This window comes from Octodon degus, unplaced genomic scaffold (genome assembly GCF_000260255.1).
Source record: "Octodon degus isolate 3935 unplaced genomic scaffold, OctDeg1.0 scaffold00014, whole genome shotgun sequence".
NCBI lineage: Eukaryota > Metazoa > Chordata > Mammalia > Rodentia > Octodontidae > Octodon > Octodon degus.
Window position 1 is genome coordinate 8,128,240 of NW_004524590.1, and position 20,918 is coordinate 8,149,157.

The 20,918-nt window shown below is 42.5% G+C and overlaps 1 pseudogene; it reads right to left on the reverse strand.

Annotated features, from left to right (window-relative positions):
* Window positions 1-1,186: 1,186 nt before the first annotated feature.
* On the reverse strand, window positions 1,187-13,084 carry LOC101586184 (annotated as a pseudogene).
* Between the last annotated feature and the right edge of the window lie 7,834 nt (window positions 13,085-20,918).

Sequence of the window (20,918 nt, forward strand, 5' to 3'; positions counted from 1 at the left end):
TTCTAAACATCAAGACCCATGTTAGCTGACTTAGTCTGCTTGTGTGTGGACACAGGCTCTCACAAGCAGAAATGTGCTGTACTTTCTCACTACTCAGTAGGCTAAGCCCACGGTTAGGTTTCCAACAGGTTCGGCTTCCGGTGAGGGCTCCTCTCCTGACAAGCAGGTCGAGTCTCTGGGTCCTTGCTGAACTCCCTGGGCTGGCGGGAGTGAGAGGAGCCTGTGTGTCTTTTCTTATGAGGATACTGCGCACTAATCCTCACCTTTACGGCCTCATTTAAACTTAGTTACTTGTTTACAGATCCTGTCTTCCAACACTTTCACCCAGAAGGTGAGGACTTCAAGACCTAATCGGGGGACGAGGGATCAAGCAATTCACACAGCAATTATTCTTCAGTCAAATAAACTCTCCCAAGAAAAAGATAGAAGATCGTAAACTTGGAGAGAACACAACATAAAGAAAACTAAAGCCAGTTTCTCCTGACTAGATCGAAAGCATTCTAGAAAACTGAATCAAACTAAATATAACATCACACTTTAGAGTGTCACATTTTAAGCAAATTACACCTTGTGACTATGGATTTAGCATGAAGCTAATTTACTATTATAACTTATTACAACAATAAAGGATACAAAAAAGCAAAAAGTATATGATTATGTCAACATGTGCTAATACAGTATTTAATAAACTGAAAAAACATCCCTAATGAAAATTCTCAGCAAAATAGAAATCAAGGAAACTTTCCAAATGCATAAAATCTAATTAAAAAATACCCCACAAAACATAGCAATAATCATAAATTATGAAAGTCATCCTTTGAAAAAAAACAGCAACAGTAGCTGTTTCAACACTAACTAAGCAAAAATATCTTGTTTTGAATGATTTGCCTTGAAAACACAAAAGATTACTAAAAACACATTTAAAATAGTAAGATGATTCAGTAAGATGGCTGGATCAAAGTTGACTAGAATATTTAGTCCTAAGAATTCAGTGGTAGAAAAAAAGTATACCAAAAAGAAGAACCTTACTTACAGCAAAAGAGTATCCCAAAGGACCAAGTATCACAGATTAAATGTAATGCCCGATTTCTGGACCTATATGAAGAGGTCTATAAAGCTCTACAGAAGAACTTAAACTGAATCATGAGTAAATACGAAGACACAGAACGTTCTCAGGGTGGAAGAGTCAGCGTTCCAAAGCTGCCAGTTCTAGGTTCAAATTGATGTTAGAATTCCAAGTTATTTGCCTTTTATCTGGAATTTTTTCCTGAAAAGGGAAAAGTACCTAAGAATTTCAGAGTAAATTTGAAAAGCAAATAATGGAACACAACTTGCTTTTCAAAGTTTTATCTGCACAAACTATTATGACAGCGATACTGACACGAGTCGATCAGTGGACGAAACAAATGGTACCAGCACTAAATGAAGAATGAAATTAGTAACAAATACATGGTATGTGTAATGTTCTAATTAGGAAATTGTGATTTTTGGAAAGGAAATATTGAATTGTATATTCATCAGCTAAAACAAACTTTCTGTAAATAGCTGGATGTCAACTATTTTTATCTCTTCAAGTTATAGTCCTTTAGAAGCACTCTGGGGGCCAGCCAGATAACTCAGCTGATTAAAGTGCCTGCTTAGGTAGACATGGGAACCAGGTTTGATCTCCCAGCATGCCATGCCGGGCCCACTCCCAGGGCACATTAAGACTGTGATTGAGACTGGGTGTGGTGGTGTATTCCTGTAATCCCAGCTCTTGGGAGGCTGAAAACTTTCTACCTGTGTAGTGAGATCCTGTAGACCCTACAATAAATACATTAATTTAAAAAAAGCACTCTGCCATGGTAGGAAGGTAAGTGAGCAAACAAGCATGCTTTGTTGTTATAAAACTTTTTGAGAAAAATGGGCTGTCGGCCAAATTTGATTGTAAGCCACAGTTTACCAACCTCTGACCTTATGAAATTTAAGTGAATGCCTCATGTTACAAAACAAGATTAGAGGTAGCTTTAACATTTTTACTGTAAAAAAAAAAGAAAGCAAAAAGATTATCGCTAACAATTTTGAAAGAAAAATCATCTTATCAGAGTAAAAAGGTCTTGGATAGATAGACAACACAGTTAACAAAGAGGAAATGATTTATATATTTGCTTCATAATTACATAAAAGCAGAGCATAGCAACCCTAAACAAAGGCAAAAACAAACCACCAACCAAGAAAAATATGTCAAACATGGCATGACAGGAAGAAGGTAATTGTAACTAATATATGAAGAATTTTTGCAAATTAGCAAATAAGCAGTTCAACTGTTTATATGGAAAATATAAACAGGCCACTCAAAAAATAGAAGTTCAAAATATCCATAAACTGAAGAAAATGTGCTTTTCATAGATAAAGGCATGTCACTCCTCAGGTCAAATCATGATTGTTTCACTTTATTTCTTAATGAAGTACCACAGAGTACTTCTGAACAACAGGCCTTGTTTTTCAGTCCTCGGAGGATGGACGTTGGGGACAAGGTGTCACTGTGGCCTGGGTGACTTTTAGTGAGGGCTTCTCTGTGGTAGCCCACAACTGGCCTCTTGCTTTGTCCTCACTGAAGAAAGAGGCCCAGCGGGCTGTCTGGGATCTTCTCTGTGAGGCGCTAATGCTATTCCTAAGGACTCCACCCTTATGAGCTAATCACCTCCAAAGGCCTCACCTGATCTGACCACCACCTTACGGGTTAGGAATTCAACCTCCAAACTTGAGTCCACAGTACTAGCAGCAGCTTCCATTTCACTCAGCGTGGAAAGCAGAAAGCCTTACAGTGCCTGGGGCCCGTGTCTCTCGGCCTTTCCCAGAAGCCTATCCCACCCCCGCCCCTGTTGCTTCCTTTCCCGCCACACTGCCTGCCTCACTAGTCCATGGAAACAGAGTGTGTACTCCTCACTGGGGTTGCTGAAGTGATGGATCCTCTCCCTGGACAGTTTCTGCTAGAGGCTCCTATTTTTTTCCCTTCCTTCAAGCCTGCTCAACATCCTGCTCTTGAGAGGCCTACCCTGGCAATGCAGACCACAGGTACCTGCCAGCGTACCATAGACATCCCACAAGGACACACGGCATACTGTACACACATGCACAAAGCACACATACTCTTAGTCCCCTTCTATTGCTCTACATTTTTCTTATATTACTAACTTCAACATTACAATATCAATATAATTTACTTTTCTATATCAACTGTCTCTTGATCATCAAAGAAAATGAACTCCATGACAGCAGGAACTTTTGTCTCTGTAATCATAGATGTATCTGATTATCCAGCACTGTCTCTGACCCACAAAGAGAGGTAATAACAGATGCTTTCCAAGTGGCCTTGGGGTGGGTGGCATTTATTGTTTCTAAGATTTAGTCTCTCACCTTGGCATATTTCTAGCCACCAAAATAACAAGGGCATTGAATCTGACGTTAGAAAATGTGAGGCCTCAAGTTCTTGCTTTCCTTTTAGCTGTATTATACCTTTTTATTTGTATTTCTTCTTTTGAGTTCTTATACTAGGGAAACTATATGATATTTACACATGTGTGTCTGATTTATTTCACTTATGAGTATATGTATTCAAAATGGTTAGGATAGTTATATAGTTACATTCTCTTAATGAACAGAGGGATTTGTTCTAATAGTGTTTGTAAATAAGATAGCATGTCTGCATCTTGTACAGCCAATAACCACTAGGAAGAGAGCATGCAATGTGTTAATTATTGAAACTGTCCTACCAATTTGATTTGCAACTGTCTCATTGCTATTTGTCTCTCAATAAAATTATGGAAAAAAAATATCAGGCCCCCCAAATTCAAAGGCCCAATCCAAAAATGGGCACCTGCTATGAATACACACTTCTCAGAAGAAGAAGTATAAATGGCAATAAATATATAAAAAAAAGAAAGAAAGTGTGAAGCCTACTCAGTAGTCGTGGGCTGCAGAAGCCGAGCAGCATATCACTTAGCGCAGTGAGGTCCTCAGTCAGCATGTCCTGAGAGGATGGACTCCAAGCCTCCCCAGTGGTTGTCAAATTGCAAAGCAAAGTGAAATATGGTTTTTACAAGTCCAATTGGCAAACACGATTACAGATAGCCACCTTCAGGACCAATGTCTCAGCAATTCCTTTTAGGAATTGATTCCATAAAAATTTCTGGATTTCTGGAGTTGCACTTCTAAATATATTTATCACAATAGTGCTTATAATAGAAAAAAACTGGAAACAATCTAAAAGTCACATGCACAGCAAGGCTGTGAACAAAGTACAGTGTGTTCATCTTATTAAATCTTTGTACTCAGAGGAATCATGAGCCATAGTTTTAAATATTAACCTGGAAAGCTATCCACAGTGTGTTTTAAGTGAAAAATACAAATTTCAGAGAGAAGAGTATAAGATCCTTTGGGGATAAAAACTGAGCAAGTGTTTTAAATGTACACATTTTATCCATAAAAATTGCAAAAATATTAAAAGTAATTTAGAATTAAATCTGTAAAGGTATGTGAATTTTCGTGTTGTTTTTCTAAGGCTTAAAGTTAGAAAGCCTCTTATGTTAGTCTTCTGCAAAGTTCAGAATATTTTCATAGCTTTTGAAAATTTAATCTGTAAAATTTCTCCCTTTCCAAAACGATCTTGTTGAATTCCTTTCCAATTATCCTTTCAATGCCGTTTCATACTGTATTATTCTCTTTTCCCAATAGCATCAGCACCACCCTAGCCTTCTAGGCTGAGGCTGCACAATACCAAAAATCACTCATTCAACAAAACAAATCTTGAGAAAAACTGAGTGCCAATTTCTCATTGTTACCCAAAACTATAGCCCCAAATTATATGTCCAAACGGGAATGGAGAGTGGCTATTTGTAAAGAGAGTAACTAATATTATAGCTGACATCTTGAAATGCCCATATCTGTGAGCTAACAGGCTGATGCAAAAGGTAGAACTTAATGAGCTCAGTGAGCTTAAGCAATTGATGGGGGATGACTGAGGGGTACAAGATAAACAGACCACACTGTAGAGAGTGAAGGTTCTCCGGGTGACGAGAAAGCCATGGATGGGTTTTGTGTAATGGAATAAAATAATATTGCCTGTGTTTTGAAAACATTATTTTGGCTCATACTACAGGACCACTTGCAAAGAAGCAAACTAGAGGTGAAGAGTCCTACTGAGATGATTGCTGACTGTTTAGACATGGATAAAGCCAGATAGACTCTGGACATGTCACCCAGCACTTACTGTCTTCAGCGATGGGTTGGCATACTGGGAAGAAAAGACAGGAAGCAGGAATGACTCCTACATTTTACCTTGCCATTTCCATGTCCTTGGGTCTTCTAATGTTCTAGGGCTGGCAGACAAGGAGAGTCTAGCAGCAAAGAAAGAGAAGAGAGTCATGCCTGGAATAATCAAGAAGGGAGAAAGTTCTGTGCCTCATGAAGACCACAGTGCAACAAAGACAAAAGAGGGCTGGTGAGATAGTTCAGAGGACTGAGTGCTTGCTCAGGCAAGAACAGGATCCAGGGTTTGATACCTGCCACAACATGCCCCTCCAGCTCCACCCCCAGGTGCACTGAGCTGGCCACTGAGACTGGGCGTGTAGGTGTGTGCCTGTAATCCCAGCACTGGGAAGGATGAATACAAGAGGATCACTATGAGTCAGAGCTGTGCAGTGCGACCCTGTCCCAAATACATTTAAAAAGTAATAATAATAAAAAAAGGAAAATTTAACAAAGACAAGAGAAGTGGATAGCAGAAGTAAGTGGCTAACAGGGTCAAGTGCTACTGAGAAGTCATAGATGGAACAAAAGTGCAAAAAGTAGCCAGAGAACTTGAGCAGTAAAAAGTTGAAAGTTCTCTTCGCCCGTCAGCTGTCTACTACCAAGGAAGATAGAAGCTGAAGGAAATAGAGGCAAGGAAGTAAGAAAACAAAGGGCAGTGAGCATAGCAACTGCTTTGGGAAGATGCATTGAGAAGGAAAACAAAATTGAAGCAACTGATAAAGGAGGATATGGGATCACTCAAGAGCTTATTCACAACTCGATTACACTAGAACTTATTAGTGGTAATGATCCATGGGGGGGAAATGAACGATGCAGGAGAGAGGAGAAACTGCAGGACCAAAGTCCCCAGCTACAGAAGGAAAGCTAGAGCCAGGCCACACTGAGAGCACAGGCCCACAGTCCCGCTCAGGCATGCGGGCAGGGGAGGGCTCAGCCAGCCCAAGCTCAGAAGGGGGTGTGGTGGGAGGCTGAGTGGAGGAAGAAAGATACAGGCTTCCTGGCTGCGCATTGCTCTTCCGTGAAGTGCGAGGCAAGGTCTCTTTGTGCAAGCAGGACATGGAACACCAAAGGGAAGTGTTGAAGAATCCTTTTTTTAAAGCAATACGTTGGTTCATTAGGCTACATTATCAACCCCACTGCCCTCAAATACTACCTTCAGTGACAGCTGCAGCATTACTAGTGGTAGCAAAGATTTTTTCAAGAGTCAACAAAAAGAGATACAAAAGGCAGTTTACAGCACCCCAAAAATACTTTCCTTCTCCCAAACGTGGGCTGGGGACATAGCTGAATAGAATAAGCATTTGCCTGGCAAGCATAAGGTCCTGAGTTCAATCCCCAGTACCACAAAAAAAAAAAAAAAAAAAAAACATCTTGAGTCCTGTCTTGCCCGTTGGCCCCAGACCAGCTGGCAGAGATTTTCAGAGTCTTCAGAGTCCTCCATTGAAGCCCAGGGCTCCTCTGTCTTCTCATTGTACTGGTTGGCGAGCTGGCCCCTCATGTCTTCCATTGCTGCCTCTTCTGCTTGGGTGTACCAGTTCCCTAATCTCTGTGGATCCTTCTCCAAGCCGCAGCTGCCTGTGAGCAGCATCTTGGCCTCTCTGGCCCATAGCCTGTGCCAGGGCTCGTCCTGCATCCCATGGAACTCACAGTGATCATCACAGTCCGTGGTCCCCAGGGCAGTGCTGACCCAGGGCAGTGCTGACCCAGAGCAGGGCCTCCAGTCAGTCTTGGTACTTATGTCTGGCCCGTGTCAAAAGCTTGTGCCAGAAGGGTCAGAGATTTTCTGTTGCCAGCTTCAGCTGCTTTCAATAAGTTGTCAAATCCTCTTGTTTTACCCTCCTCCATCTCCTTCAGAAGTCATTGCCAGGATGGGGTGGGGCAGTTGTGGGTACAGGAGACTCAGGCCTAGAGCGGCCTCCAGCTTGTGCAGGTCTCTGCATCTCCAGGTAGAAGACTGCAGACCCACAGTCTCACTTCTGCTCCTTTCAGAGGAGGCCATCCTCTTTCTCACACATTACAGCCAAAATAGTCTTCCTGGGTCTCTTTTCAAGATCCAGAGCATTAAGTTTTTGTACTTCCAGAACCACAACTGAAGGCCTTGGCAGATGGAGACAGGAGAGGTTGAGGAGGTTCCACGTCCCCACACAGACCCACCTGGCACTGTCCAGGTTGTCTTCTTCAGACTCTGACCTCCGCCTGCCATTAGACTACTCATGTTCTGGGGGCTCAGGGTCACCCAGCTTACCACTGCTCTCGCTGGAGAGTCCACTATCCCCAGTGGCCTCAGAGTCCCAGTAGTTGTCCAAATAGTCATCTCTGGGCACCATGCCATCAAGGTCATCAAACAGCAGCCTGTGGAGGTGGTCCAGTTTGTGACCATGTGGAGTGGCCAAAGAAGGAGAGGAAGAGAGACACTCAAAGGTCACATTGGTCATGCTCTCCACTCCAGAGTTCTCTGAGAGGTGAAGGAGCAGGAGGAGGGTCACTGGCCCAGAGGGCACTCAAGGACTCCACTCTTCTCCTCAGTCCCCTTCAACATAGTCTTGACTGACTGCAGTAGCTTGGTCTTCTGATTCACTGCATCCTGCTCTGGGGCAAGATGCCAAAAGGAGCCAGGCCCATGTTCTTGCAAATATACTTGTAGGCATGAGTAAAAGAAAAGAGCCAAGCCCCAGACACACAGGTCACCATCTCCAAAATCTGTGCTTGTCTCAGTGTGGATTGGTACTGAGATCACCCACACTTTTAATGTCTACCACAATCAGCTGATGGCCAGAACATTCAAATGTGAAGTGGCTGAAGACCTGTGGGGTTAGGCAGATGTTGTCATCATGGACAAATTCTGAGTTGGAGTTGTACTTGTGGCGCTTGTCCTCAATGTAGTGGTCAAGGTGGAAGAGGGGTTTGCCCAGTCCCTCCTGCAGCTCAGTGATGCACATCTACATGAGGTCTGCCTTCTCAGGGGGGGAGGGGGTTGTGACAGTCATATTCTTCCTCCTAGAGCTTAGCCTGTATCTGCAGGTATTCATCCTTGAAGTACATGTCCTTGTCAACTGTCTCAATGTAGCACTTTACCACATAGTTGGAGGCCTCCTTCCCCTGCTGGGCATGCAGGATATAGGAGAGCTTCTTTGTCCTGAAGCACAGCCTTGGGGCTTCCTGGCCAAAGGTTGAGATGCCACCTTGATCAGAACTACTTCATCCTCTAGCCGCTTCCCATGACACCACTGTACCTGTGGCAAGTAGCATGTTCTGAGCAATGTACTTGAGGCAGAACTCAGGCCAACCATGGGGCCTGTGCTTGGCCTTCTCCACTGTATGCTTCCAGTCATCTTTGTAGTAGAAAGAGCTGGCCAGGGACCTGCTGAAGTCATGAGTGGTGAAGAATCATCTTAGAAAGAGAAGGACTACATTCTTGCAAGAGGAAAGTGTCTCTTTGAGGTAGTTGTGCTTATTCATGACAGTCTGTCTAGTCAGGATCACTGTGTGTTCTTCTAAAGGGACATTCAGCCCTCTAGCCACTGGATGAAGGAGATATCATTGTTTTTATTTTATAGGCAAGAAAGAAATGCACCACCTATAGATGCTAAGTAACTTACAAAGCCCACCCCCCCTCATAAGTGATTATTATGCTCTGTGTCTAGTTGTTCCCTCAAAGCCTAATGCAGTCGTAAGGCAGACTTCTAGAGGCTATGATTAATTCATGATCCAAAGCTGTGATTATGGGTGTGAGGGATAAATACAAAATTAAAAAGCAAATATATCTAACTTTGAATCTCTTTCAATAAAAATAATAGAAACTGCTTTATGTTTTCTCTAAAATTATTTACCAAAAAAAAAGGATGGTAATGACTATTTTTAAAGACAATCCCAAAGTCATATAAACATACTTCTACAGAAATGAGAAAAAAGGTATAAATACAAACCATTAATACTTTTGGAAGGAATCACTGATGGAAGACTTTGAAATCTTTATTCAAAACCTAGTATTTTTTTCTCAAAGCCTAATTTTCAATAGACTTTCGTACCTTAATTGCATAGTACAAATTACAGATGACAATATCCAAAATAACCTGAAAGGCACATACTATGCTAAACATGGCAATATTTTTTCAAAATTAATTCCTATGAATTAACTAATTAATCAGCAGCACTGATTATGGCCTTGGGTGAGAAAAGACCCAAAAGTCTGGTGACAAAACAGTGCAGAAGAAAATAATTGTCATACACAAAATAGTTTTGCATGTTCATCACCTTATAGATCAAACTGAACAAATAAAATATGGCAATTAACATGAAAAAAGTTTAAATGTGGTTTTAAAAGGTTTACAAGAAAAAATAGTTCTATTTAAGCAAGGCAAAGGATAATAGAAATATTGGGCTGTGTTGGACACCTGGCAAAAAAGAGGTTGAACTACTTTGTAAGGAAGATTGCGGTTGACTAAATGAAGCCACGCTGACAAGAGTACATATTTGGGTGTGGATATGTGTTACAAAAAAATTACATGCAAGAACACAGGCAGATATGTTTGAAACATGTAGTTAAGAGTTATCAAAACCCAAAAAACATTCAATTTAAGTCAACTTTCTAAGCATAGTCAGATTAAACATGTTTTAAAGACTATTAACATGGGATACCATGAGTCAGGTTTAAACAGCAGAGATAGTCTACTCCGTCACATGTGAGGTTTTCTCAAACAACCTAGCAATCTGAGAACAAATAATATATTTTTAACTTACAAGATAGGGATATTCTCAGCAATAGAACCTCGACACTGAAAAGATTTCAGTAAATTAATACATGCAAACCGGGCAGGGCAGTGCACGCCTGTAACCCCAGCACTCGGGAGGCAGAGGGCAGGCCGACTGATGCAAGTTCGAGGCCAGCCGGGCTCCGCAGTGAACTGCCTGAATTACAGGGAGAACCTGCCTTAAGAAAAAGAAACATGGAGACAAGACACGTTCAACAAAAAGTAACCCAGAGAAATGAAAGTGGCATAAATCCATGTGATTACAACAATCTGAGCCACCTGTCCTGATGAGCCAGACTACTTGCTGTATAAATAGTCTGAACTATAATGTGACTGCATCATTTAAGCTTAGGACAAGAATAATAAAAGAGCTGCTATTCATCAAGTCCCTGCTCTGTGATTGATGTCACCCAGCTCTCTACAATGCCCTGGCTCATGGGATGAGAACAACTGCGCTATCCTCACTTAAAGGATGAGGGGACAGAGTCCGGAGTACATGCGTGCGGCCGGCTCCCAGAGTCAGAAATCCAGAAAGCAGCGGAGAGATTGAATACTCCCAATGTCTTCATCATCCTCACCATCATTCTCAGACATCCCTGAGTCCCGGCAAGGACTGGGCCAGGGCAGGCATGAAGGTGATGGAGCCAGGCAGCCACAGTCACTCTGACACTGCCAGGCCTTGCTGCCATTCCAGTCTCCATTGACAAGGGCCCCTTAGCCTCCGCCTTCCTTCATTAGGAGTTAGGACTCAGCAGAAAGCAAACAAAAGCCCCAAGACAGAGCTCCTTCAAGCCTTGCTGCCTCCCTCCTGTGTCCCACACTCACTCTTGCCCAGCCTCCTCATGCCCTGTAGGTTTCATTTCTTAAAACTAAATTTTTATTTTATTAGTATTATTTTTGTACATATTTAGTACAGAGTCTATAGGGTCTCACTACACAGATTGGACTCGTAGTGATCCTCATTTTCGGCCTCCTAAGCGCTGGTATTACAGGCGCATGCTATCACCCCAGTCTCAAACACCATCTCAGCGTGGCCCGGGACGGGGCTGTCAGGGCACCACGAGTCTTGAACCAGGACCCTGTGTCTGGGTAAGCAGGCCCTTTAGTCTGCTGAGCTGTCTGCACAGCCCTATAACTAATTTTTAACTGAAAAAAAAATTGTACAAATTAATGAATAGGTTTTGTATGTTTATTGTTTTGGTTTAGATTCGGATACTGGGGATAAATGAGGGCATTTTACCTCAAGCTGTATCTTAGTCTTTCTTTCTTTCTCTATTTTTTTTCTTTCTTTTTTTTTAAAATAAGGTCTTGCTATGTAGCCCAGGCTGATCTTGAACTTGCAATCCTATAGTTTCAGCCTTCAAAGTAGCTGAGGTTAGATACATACCACCCTCCTTAGATGTTATTTTATTTAAAGAGAGCACTTTCATGGGGGGAGGAGAGAGAGAGAGAGAGAGAGAGAGAGAGAGAGAGAGAGAGAGAGAGACTGATTTAGGTGAAGTGTCCTAAAAATTGTTTTGGGGTTAAAGGAAGCTCTGAGCACTCCTCAAACCCTGGCCTAGAACCTTTCTTCACTACTTTCTTATTATTAGCCTAAAATACCTGACAGCCAGGAAGAGAAGTTTATCGCATCTCAGTTTGGAGCTGTTTCAATCTGTATTCCTCTGGATCCAAGCAGGACAGCACAGCAGAGGGGCATGTCTTAAAAGAAACACTCCATGCCAGGGAGGCTAAAAAGCAAACAAATAGCAGCAGCAAGCCTTCTTTTCTCTTTTTATTTCATTCAGGCTACAAACATAATGCTTGGTGTTACTCACCTGCAGGCTAAGTATTGCATCTATAGTAAATCCATTTAGGATCACCCAGAACCATGCTAACCTAATCAGTGGATGATCTAGTTACTGTACACCCACCATCCATTCCCCAAAGCCCTTCCTTGGATACATGAGACCATGAGTGTCAATTTAGATATAAACCAAGAGGTCCAGGGAGACAGCTCAGCAGTCTAAGCTCCTGCCTGGCAAGCACAGGGATCCAGGTTTGATCCCCAGTACCACAGGCCGTGTCAGCCCTCGAACCTGCTGTGCTGGCCACTGAAACTGGGCATGGTGTTATACCTGCAAACCCAGCACTGAGGAAGCTGAGATAGGAGGCTCACTATGAGTCGAGCTGTGTAGTGAGACTCTGTAGCAAATAAATAAAAGATTTTTTAAAAATTAAAATAGATGTAAATCAAGACACCAATCAATCCAATTTCATGAACCCCATACCCCTTTCTATGTATTCCCTATTCTTACTAAAAGGAACATGTCAAACTGCAAATATTTCTGTGTCATCTCACTACCTACAATCCACTGGTGGCCAAACCTGATGGCACATACCTGTAGTCCCAGCACTCAGGAGGCTGAGGCACAAGGATCATTGTAGTTCAAGACCAGCGTGGGCTACAAAATGAGCTAAAAGGCCAGCCTGAACTGCATAGCAAGACCCTGTCTCAGAGAGAAAAGAAAGGAAAAAAAATGCATGCATAGCTCATATACTGCCCATGTAGTAAAGTTCAAATTCCTGATCATGAAGATGAAAGTTCTTCCCAAGTGTCCGCTATTTAATCCCCTATTTAAATTCACTCTAATATTTAGCATTGGCATAGCAAACAAAATTCTCCGTGGCAGGATTTTGCACAGGCTTTAGATGGTGCTTGCCACGTGTCCCACCGGCAGCTTCTGAGGCCATGGCATTCTTACCTTGGAGGCTCAGCACAAGCAGCAGCGCCCTCTGCAGAACCTAGGTCGAGACTCCTCGTGTACTCAAGCTACGGCGCAGAATACCATCGGCTGAGGGGCTTCCAACAACAACAGTGATTTATTTCTACCTGTTCTAGAACCTGCAAAGCCTGAAACAAGACACCCAGAGACGTGCTGTCCTCTGAGGCCTGCCTCCTCTTTGATAGCGTCTTGTCACTGTCTGCTTACTCAGTGGAAGAGGCCAGAGGATTCCCCAGGCTCGTTGCAAAGGACACTCACATCGTGCCCCACACTCATGGCCTAATCACTCCCCAGCACCCTCAGCTTGGTGCTTGTACTTCAACATCTGAGTGTCAGGGCATGAAACAAACACGCCAGTGCTCCACAGATGTCCCTGCGCTCAGCTCTGCCCTTCTTTCACAGTACCTGATTGGTCAGCCTTCCCACTGCTGGGGCAAACTGCCTGATGGCCTCAATTTAAAGAAGAAATTTACTTGAGGTTTATAGTTTCAGAGGTTTCTGCCCACAGGCACCTGACACCGAGGCAAGAATGCCATGGCAAAAGGGCATGGTGGAATCTAGAGCAAACAGCACCCAAGAGGAAGGGGTCAGGGGTCAGGGGTCAGACACAGGCCAGTGATGACACCCCCATGGCCCATCAAGCCACCCAGGAAAGAGGGCTTTATTCATCTCTCAAACCACTCAAGTTGACCACAAGTTTAGATGTCACTGCACCGTGGACCTGCGCTGGAACCGTCAGAACTAAATGAGTCTTTAGTGTCTCTTTGTGGACCCCTCAAAAAGTGTTTGCTGTATGAATCGATGCTTACAGAGGGAGGGAAGGATGGGTCAACAAAGCTGCCAGTTCTAAAACAAAATGAAAAAGAAAGAATTCAGCTCGAACTGGCATTAGACCCCATTTTTCAAATCAGAAAATGGGAACAGGCCCGATATCATCTATCTTAAAAGAACATGAAATAAGCCATAGCTGTGTATGCCTGGAGCTGCCGGTTTATTTTTAAATGAAACATGTTTCCTCCATGGGGTAGTCTAATGATTAGCACTTAATGGTTGCCATGAAGATCAATGCCTCATGATCCATTTGGCGGTGCCTACATTCACGTATCAACACTGAACTTACCTACACCACTTAAAATGTTCAAGTACTTAATTTAGATATTTCAAGTGATCTCAGATCTAATACTGAGGGTGACCATCAGGTATGTAGGCATATGAAATGTGAGAGAAAGGAAAGGGTTTATGAGGAAGGAAAAAAAGAAAATTCTAGAGAAAAACATTGCTAGAAAATGAGTTTGCTGTGACTGTAGGAGGCTGAAACTCTTGGCTGCTCTTGTAAAATCATTAAATTCTAATTAATATTGCAATAGGCCTGCCGCAGTGCTCTGTACCCCAAAGTGTTTCTTCTCAGATTAGAAATGCCCAGCTCTCTCCTGCCGGCCCACAGATGCTTGCGTGATGCCTCGATTCTCGCTGGAGATGCAGACTCATAAAGCTTCTAAGTCGTAGACAGAAAGTGCAAAAATCTCATTACCTGAGTGCCGCCTCAGAGATACGTAAAATGACTACATTCATGGATGGGCTGTCCCTCAAGGGTGGGCTAATGATCCCCCACTCTCTTTGGGAGAAGAACTGCTATGGTGAAGGATTGTGCTGACAGCTGGTCAAAAGCTGCATGCTTTTCTTGTTGTCAATACTCCAGGAGCATCTTGAAGTCAAATAGTAACTGCTTTCTAAGGCAGTTACCCAAGCATCTTAAAAACTTATTCTATTTGAGCCTTACAACTTGGAAAGTTAAATAGTGTAAGGTTCTAAATGCTAAACATTTTAAGGTTTGGCCGAGTTGATGCAAAGCTGTGAGCTCACGCATCAACATCACTCTAAACTTTGGGCTGTTCTTGTTTCAACACAGGCCAAACTCATGAGGACCAGGCCCAGCTCTTGCTTTGTCTCAAACTTCATTTCCCAAAAGAAATCAAGAGGCCAGTTTCACTCCTTTAATTTTCTCCATTATCCAATTGCAGATGTGTGTTTCTGGTTTATGCCAGTCTTTCTCAGAACCTCTGTGGTTTGCCGATCTGTATTAGTCAAGGTTCTCTAAAGAATAAGAACCAGTATGATCCAAAAAGAGAAGGAAGATTTCTTTTTCTTTTTCTTTTTCTTTTAGTACAGGGTCTACAGGGTCTTACTATGTAAATTGTATTTGTAGTGGTCTTCCTGTGTTCAGCCTCCCAAGCACCACTGGGATTATATGTGTGCACCACCATGCCCAGTCTCAATCACCATCTCAGTGCGCCCTGGGGGTGGAGCTGGCACAGCACACCTGGGATTGATTTCTGGCCCCTGAGCTCTGCCTAAGCAGGTGCGTTAGTCCACTGAGCTATTTGGCTGGCCCAAGAGAAGATTTATTACAGGAATTGATTGTCAACATTTTGGAGGACTAGAACCCCCACCATATGCTGGAGAATTTGAATGCCAGTGATACAGAGAGACAGCCCAGTTAAGTCCAAAGGCCTGATAACTATACATATGTGTCTGTGGGTGGACGGTGGTAGAGTTGATGATCTCAGTTCCAAACTCTAGAGGCTCAAGAACCCGGATTCTTATGTCCTAGGGGAAGAGACAATGAATGTCTTAGCACTAGTAAAAAGAGAATTTAACCTTCCACCACTTCAGTGGGTCATATGGGCCCTCAGTGAGTTGCCTAATGGTAAATCAACATTCATGAGGGTCTACTCAGTCTACTAATTCAAATGACAGCATTTTCCAAGACCCCACAAACAAGTGCAGAGGTAATATTTTCCAGCTATCTGGGCATTCCTTAACCTAGTCAAGTTGACACATGAAACTAACCACTACACTATTCTCCTCATTTTCTTTTACTTCTAGCTCTTCTCTCAGCCCAATAGGTAGTTTCCAGCCCTTTCTAAGGCATTCCACTGGATTAAGGGGCCCTAACTCTATTGTAAATGGTGTCTCCGTGATCCTCAGGTTTCTCCTTATGCCCTCGATTCCTTTCTCAGGCTGTACTTGTCAAGCTAGGACTTGGGTACTCTTTCACTTTCTTTTCTCTTATTGCTGGGACAAAATACCCAACACTCAAAATTAAGGAAGGAAAGGGTTATGTAGTTCACAGTTTGTGGAGATTTCAGTCCTTATTCTGCTGGCCCCATGACAGAGGGGCACATGGCAGAAAGTAGCAGTTCATGGTGGCAAAAATAGCAAAGTGGCAAGAACAAAAGAGAGAAGTAGAGGCAGAGGAGCAGAGGCCGAGAGCAAGCTGCTCTCCGTTCCTTACTTTGCACTCAGGGCAGGTACAGCACTCACGCCCGTGATCCCAGCGGCACTCACACCTGTAACCCCAGCACTGAATTGCAAATTCATCACAGTGTCTAGAAGTCCGCCTATGACTGCACGAGGCTTTGAGGGGACAGCTAGACACAAATCATAACAGGTACCTTATGTTTCCATGGCCTCCGAGAATGCCTCCTCACCCACCAAATTGTCAGGTTTTGTTTCGTAGTTTTCTGGGAGCACTAGGTTGCAACCTCTTCAAGATTCATGACTATTTCCTGTGCATGCTGAGTACTTAGGAAAAACCCTTGCAAAATAAAGACTCAACACTATTTCCTGAATGAATGAATGAATGAATGAATGAATGAATGAATGAATCTGAGTAGTAAGTTCTACACTGTTTATTAAATAATTATCATTATTGAATAATTCACATTACTTATGTATCAATTTACAATATTACTGAGAATACCATATCTGAGTCTTTCATAAAATTTCACTCTCTGATATCTGAGTTTTATTTTGTTTTGTATTTTGGCTCTCTGTCATCCATCAGAGTGTGGTTTTTGAACCTCCTCTACTTTTCCAGAAATTCACAATCCCACTGCCATGTACATTTCCAGGGAATGACTGGAACTTCTAGTTTTTAATGCTAAGACACCCTCTTTGGGACTTTTGCCCTCCCCATCAGTTTTACTTTTGGAACCATGACCCTGGAAGGTCAACCTGTGCTGGGAAAGTCATCCCCTCCCAGCGCTTCACTTCCATCTCCACATCCTGACCCGATACACTTCTCTGTCAGTAGTCCCTTTCTAACCTCGCCTGACACCTGTTCCCCTGTTGGTCCTCCATATCCGCACCTGAACTTAAGGCAGAGGGGCACCCCTGCTCCAGCCTGTGCCTTATCTTCCCTTTCCCACCTGTGCTCTCATCCATCATTGCTTGACTAGCTCCTTTACTTCTTATGCTTCTTTCCCACCAGTCTACAGATAAGCCTCATGTGTCAAACCTTGTCTTTAATTTCACTTTCCCCAATTCTCTTTCATCAGTTTCCTCTCTTTAAATCCTTTGACATCTAAAAGGAAATGTATCTTATGTTCACCAGGCTTTTAGCTCGCAACCCTCCTAAGTGTTTTCCCAGGATTGTTTGGTCAGGTTCTCTTATCTGTGTTCCTCTTTCCATGCTACCTGCAAGAGTATTTATTGGCCTCTCCCACATCCTACATCACACACACTCCTGAAGAACTTTGTCATATTTCCCTCCATACCTACAAAGCTACTGAAACTGTTTCCCAAAATGTGTCATGGAAAGAACATGTGCAAGTCCCGAGTCACCAAGGCTCCTCATAGGCACTGGCAGTGTTTACCATCCTCTCCTGGGATAGTGTAACCTGCATCCCAACTTCTCTCTCTCTCAGTCTTTCTCAGTTCCTGGAGTCCACCAAATTAGGTGAATACTCCCTAAACTGAAACTTAGGATCCCCTGAACTACCCTTTATGACTTCTGGCTTTTTCATATACATTTTATGTGATGAACCAATTGCATTTACACATAAGTGTTTCTTTTTTGTAATGTATTTTCAACTTCATATTAAGGGTTTCTCCTAAAATGCTCACTGGAAAGTCCTCCAAAGGCTGCAGTGGAGGCATGCTGAGAGTCTGCAGTGCCTGTGCAGATGTGAGCTATATTTAGGCACACACACACACCCTCACAGCAGAAATGCCCATGCTCATTAGTGCATCTCTCTCAGCTCTAAGTGGTACAAGTGTCTCTCGGTGGGAGATGCCATCTTGCTGCCACTGCTTATAGCAGGCTGCCCCTCCTGTGGAGAAAGAAACCCCAAGAATAGAGTTCAACACCTGGATGCGAAAGAAAAGAGAAGCTGATTACTTTAAGTGTTTCTTCTCTAACTGGCCTTTCCTTTATTAGTGCTGGAACTTAATCATTGTTGCCTTGCTAATCTCTGACATCATTATAAACACAATTATCAGTCTCATTCCACACATAAGATTACTCAAGATTTCAAGCATGTTGGCACTTTAATCATCTTAATCAATTACAGAGAGAACAAAATGCACTCTACTATATTTTTATGTAGCACAGTGACATAATTTGCAAAACCTACAGCTTTTAAATAAGACAATAGAAAAAGCTTTAACAAATGTTAATGCCTGCTAATCTGTAACAAAATACTGTTTTAAATGATATCAGCATCAATGACAAGCAATTTAAAATAAAAAACATTTGATGGGGCAAAAGTCTACTTTTAAATCATCACTGCAAAAACATTGGGCAAAGTTTCCAGTACCTTGTGTGCAAAGGGTCACTTTCTTATGTTTTTTTAAAATCTTCTTTTAACGCATTTAGTATAGGGTTTATAGGGTCTCAATACACAGATTGGACTTGTAGTGGTCCTCCTGTTTTTAGCTCAAAAATGCTGGGATTATGGGCACTTGCCACCATGCCCAGTCTCAGGCATATCTTAGCACACCCCCAGGGGTGGGGCTGGCATGGCGCTCCGGGGATTGAACCCTGGCCCCTGAGCCTGTCTAAGCAGGTGCTTTAGCCAACTAGACTATCTGGCTGGCTCTATTTTTTATTTTTTAAAGAGAGTACAAATTAGAATTAAAACAGAAAAACTTACAAATGATACAGAATTTCACTTAACAAAGTAATACAAATTTCACAGTATTTGCTGCAGTACACAACACTGTCTTCCAACCAGTTATTCACAGTACACTATGTGCAGAAATGCACAAAGGGCCCCTTCTTAAAGTGAGATTCTTTGCCTCATCCCTTTTCCTGCGGGCAGAAATACAGAGAAAATGGCTGGAGCTCAAGCACTAGAAGCATTTGAAAGAAGTTTCAGTGCATTCCAGATTCTTTTAAAGTGACATTCTAATTGTTAAATACCTAAGCCATCAGATAACAAATTTAGTAAGGTAGCAATGACCAACTCTTCTCAGTGTTAGGTCAAACAAACAACAGATGGATGGGGTGCGGTCTTTGAAGGGAACCACTGCCCAAATTACAGATCTCCTTCGTTTACTAGCAAGACTCAACAAACAGTGAAATTATCATTCCTTTTTCTTACATGTGACAGAGGACTAGTAGAGCTTAGATGAACTGGAGGACCATCACACTCCCCAGGTGCCCTGCCATGGGAGGGAGGAGAAGAGGCTGCAGGACAGCTTGGGTGCAGCAGAGCGTGGTCTCCCAAAAAAGGACGACGCAGGAGGGAGTGTGCACTCACAAGTCAAGGGGAGCATGCCACACCCCAAACCAGTGCTTACCTACTTTCAGACAATGGCCAAATCATCCCAGATTGCCTTATGAAATAGGGATCTGAAGAACTGGACTTTTTTTATTGGAATACCAGGTCTTTAATTACACAAAAATATACTATTCTTATTTCTTCCTTTCTTCTTTTTCATGTATTTTGCATGTAGAAAAACCTAAAGAGACATACAGTAATTTCCAAACCTTGCATTTTACAACATGAACCCACACAAGCAGACTCAGGGATACATGTGAACTTGCATACCACATACCACATGCATGCATGTGCTGTAAGCACACTACACTTTAAAAGTGAGAGGAAACTTCAGAAACTATATTTCCACCACTTGTCATATGAGCAGTGTTTAATATCGTCTAGTATATTCAAAATAATGTTTATTTCTCTGCACTAATATTCTTGAAGACCTGAGAAAGGAAAGAAATGCACCAAAGAATACTTCACTTGCCTACTACTGAACATAAACTCAAGAAATGAAACATGGAAAGAAAAGTGGGAGGGTGTCATGGTCAGAGACAAGGACACATAACCTGTCCCTCACCTTATTGATTCTCTGGGGAACTTCAACCCTGGTCCCTTGATCTTAACCTTGCAGAACTGTGAGAAATGCATTCTGGGATTAAGCCTCCAGACTGTGCTATTTTCTATGACGACTCTGAGAACTCATGTGGCTCCTTCAACTCCCATGCTGTTTGAATCTGGACATAGAATGAATGCCTTTTATGCATACAGATGAAAACATATTAATGTGAAATTAAAATAATACTGTACAAACGATGGGGCACATAAACAATTCTGCAAAGCAATCATCGTCTCCTAGAAGTGGCAACTTCTAAGGGGTCTAATACTTTATAGTGCTGTCACATCTATTATTTTATCTCATCAACCAAGAAATGTAGAAGTCAAAGTTCACAGGGCTGGAGTTCCAATCAAGGAGAAAGCAGAGATCCTCTGAGCCTCGGGGACCTCGGGGACATCTAAGGGGCTGCAGGAAGTCTCACAGGGCTGATTTGCCCCACCTCTAACTTGCAAGCATAGAAAGCTTCCTAGAAAAGATGTGGCTGTGAGATTGACTGTTACATTTCAAACACAGGACTCCTGCTGACCTGGTGGCTGTACCAAGAGGCTTCCTCATAATGATAACCCCTGCTGGCTCACAGCAACCGATCATGCCTAATTTCTTTCTTTCTTTCTTTCTTTCTTTCTTTCTTTCTTTCTTTCTTTCTTTCTTTCTTTCTTTCTTTTTTTAAGTGGAACCGGAGATTGAACTCAGGCCCCTGCAATTGCCAGGGAAGTGTTTATTCCACTGAGCCATCTCCCCGGTCCCAGATCATGCCTAATTTCATGTGTAAATAAAGCTGACATGATTTTAAATTTGTCTAGAACCAGTGTCATAACTAAAAGGCTCAATCAAAAATTATCAAAACAAGTTACCCCTACTGGGTCCATTTTCCCTTCTTTTCTCCTAAAAGTTCTCAGTCCTCCACACCTGAGAAAACACTTGCTCAGTAACTGAACAT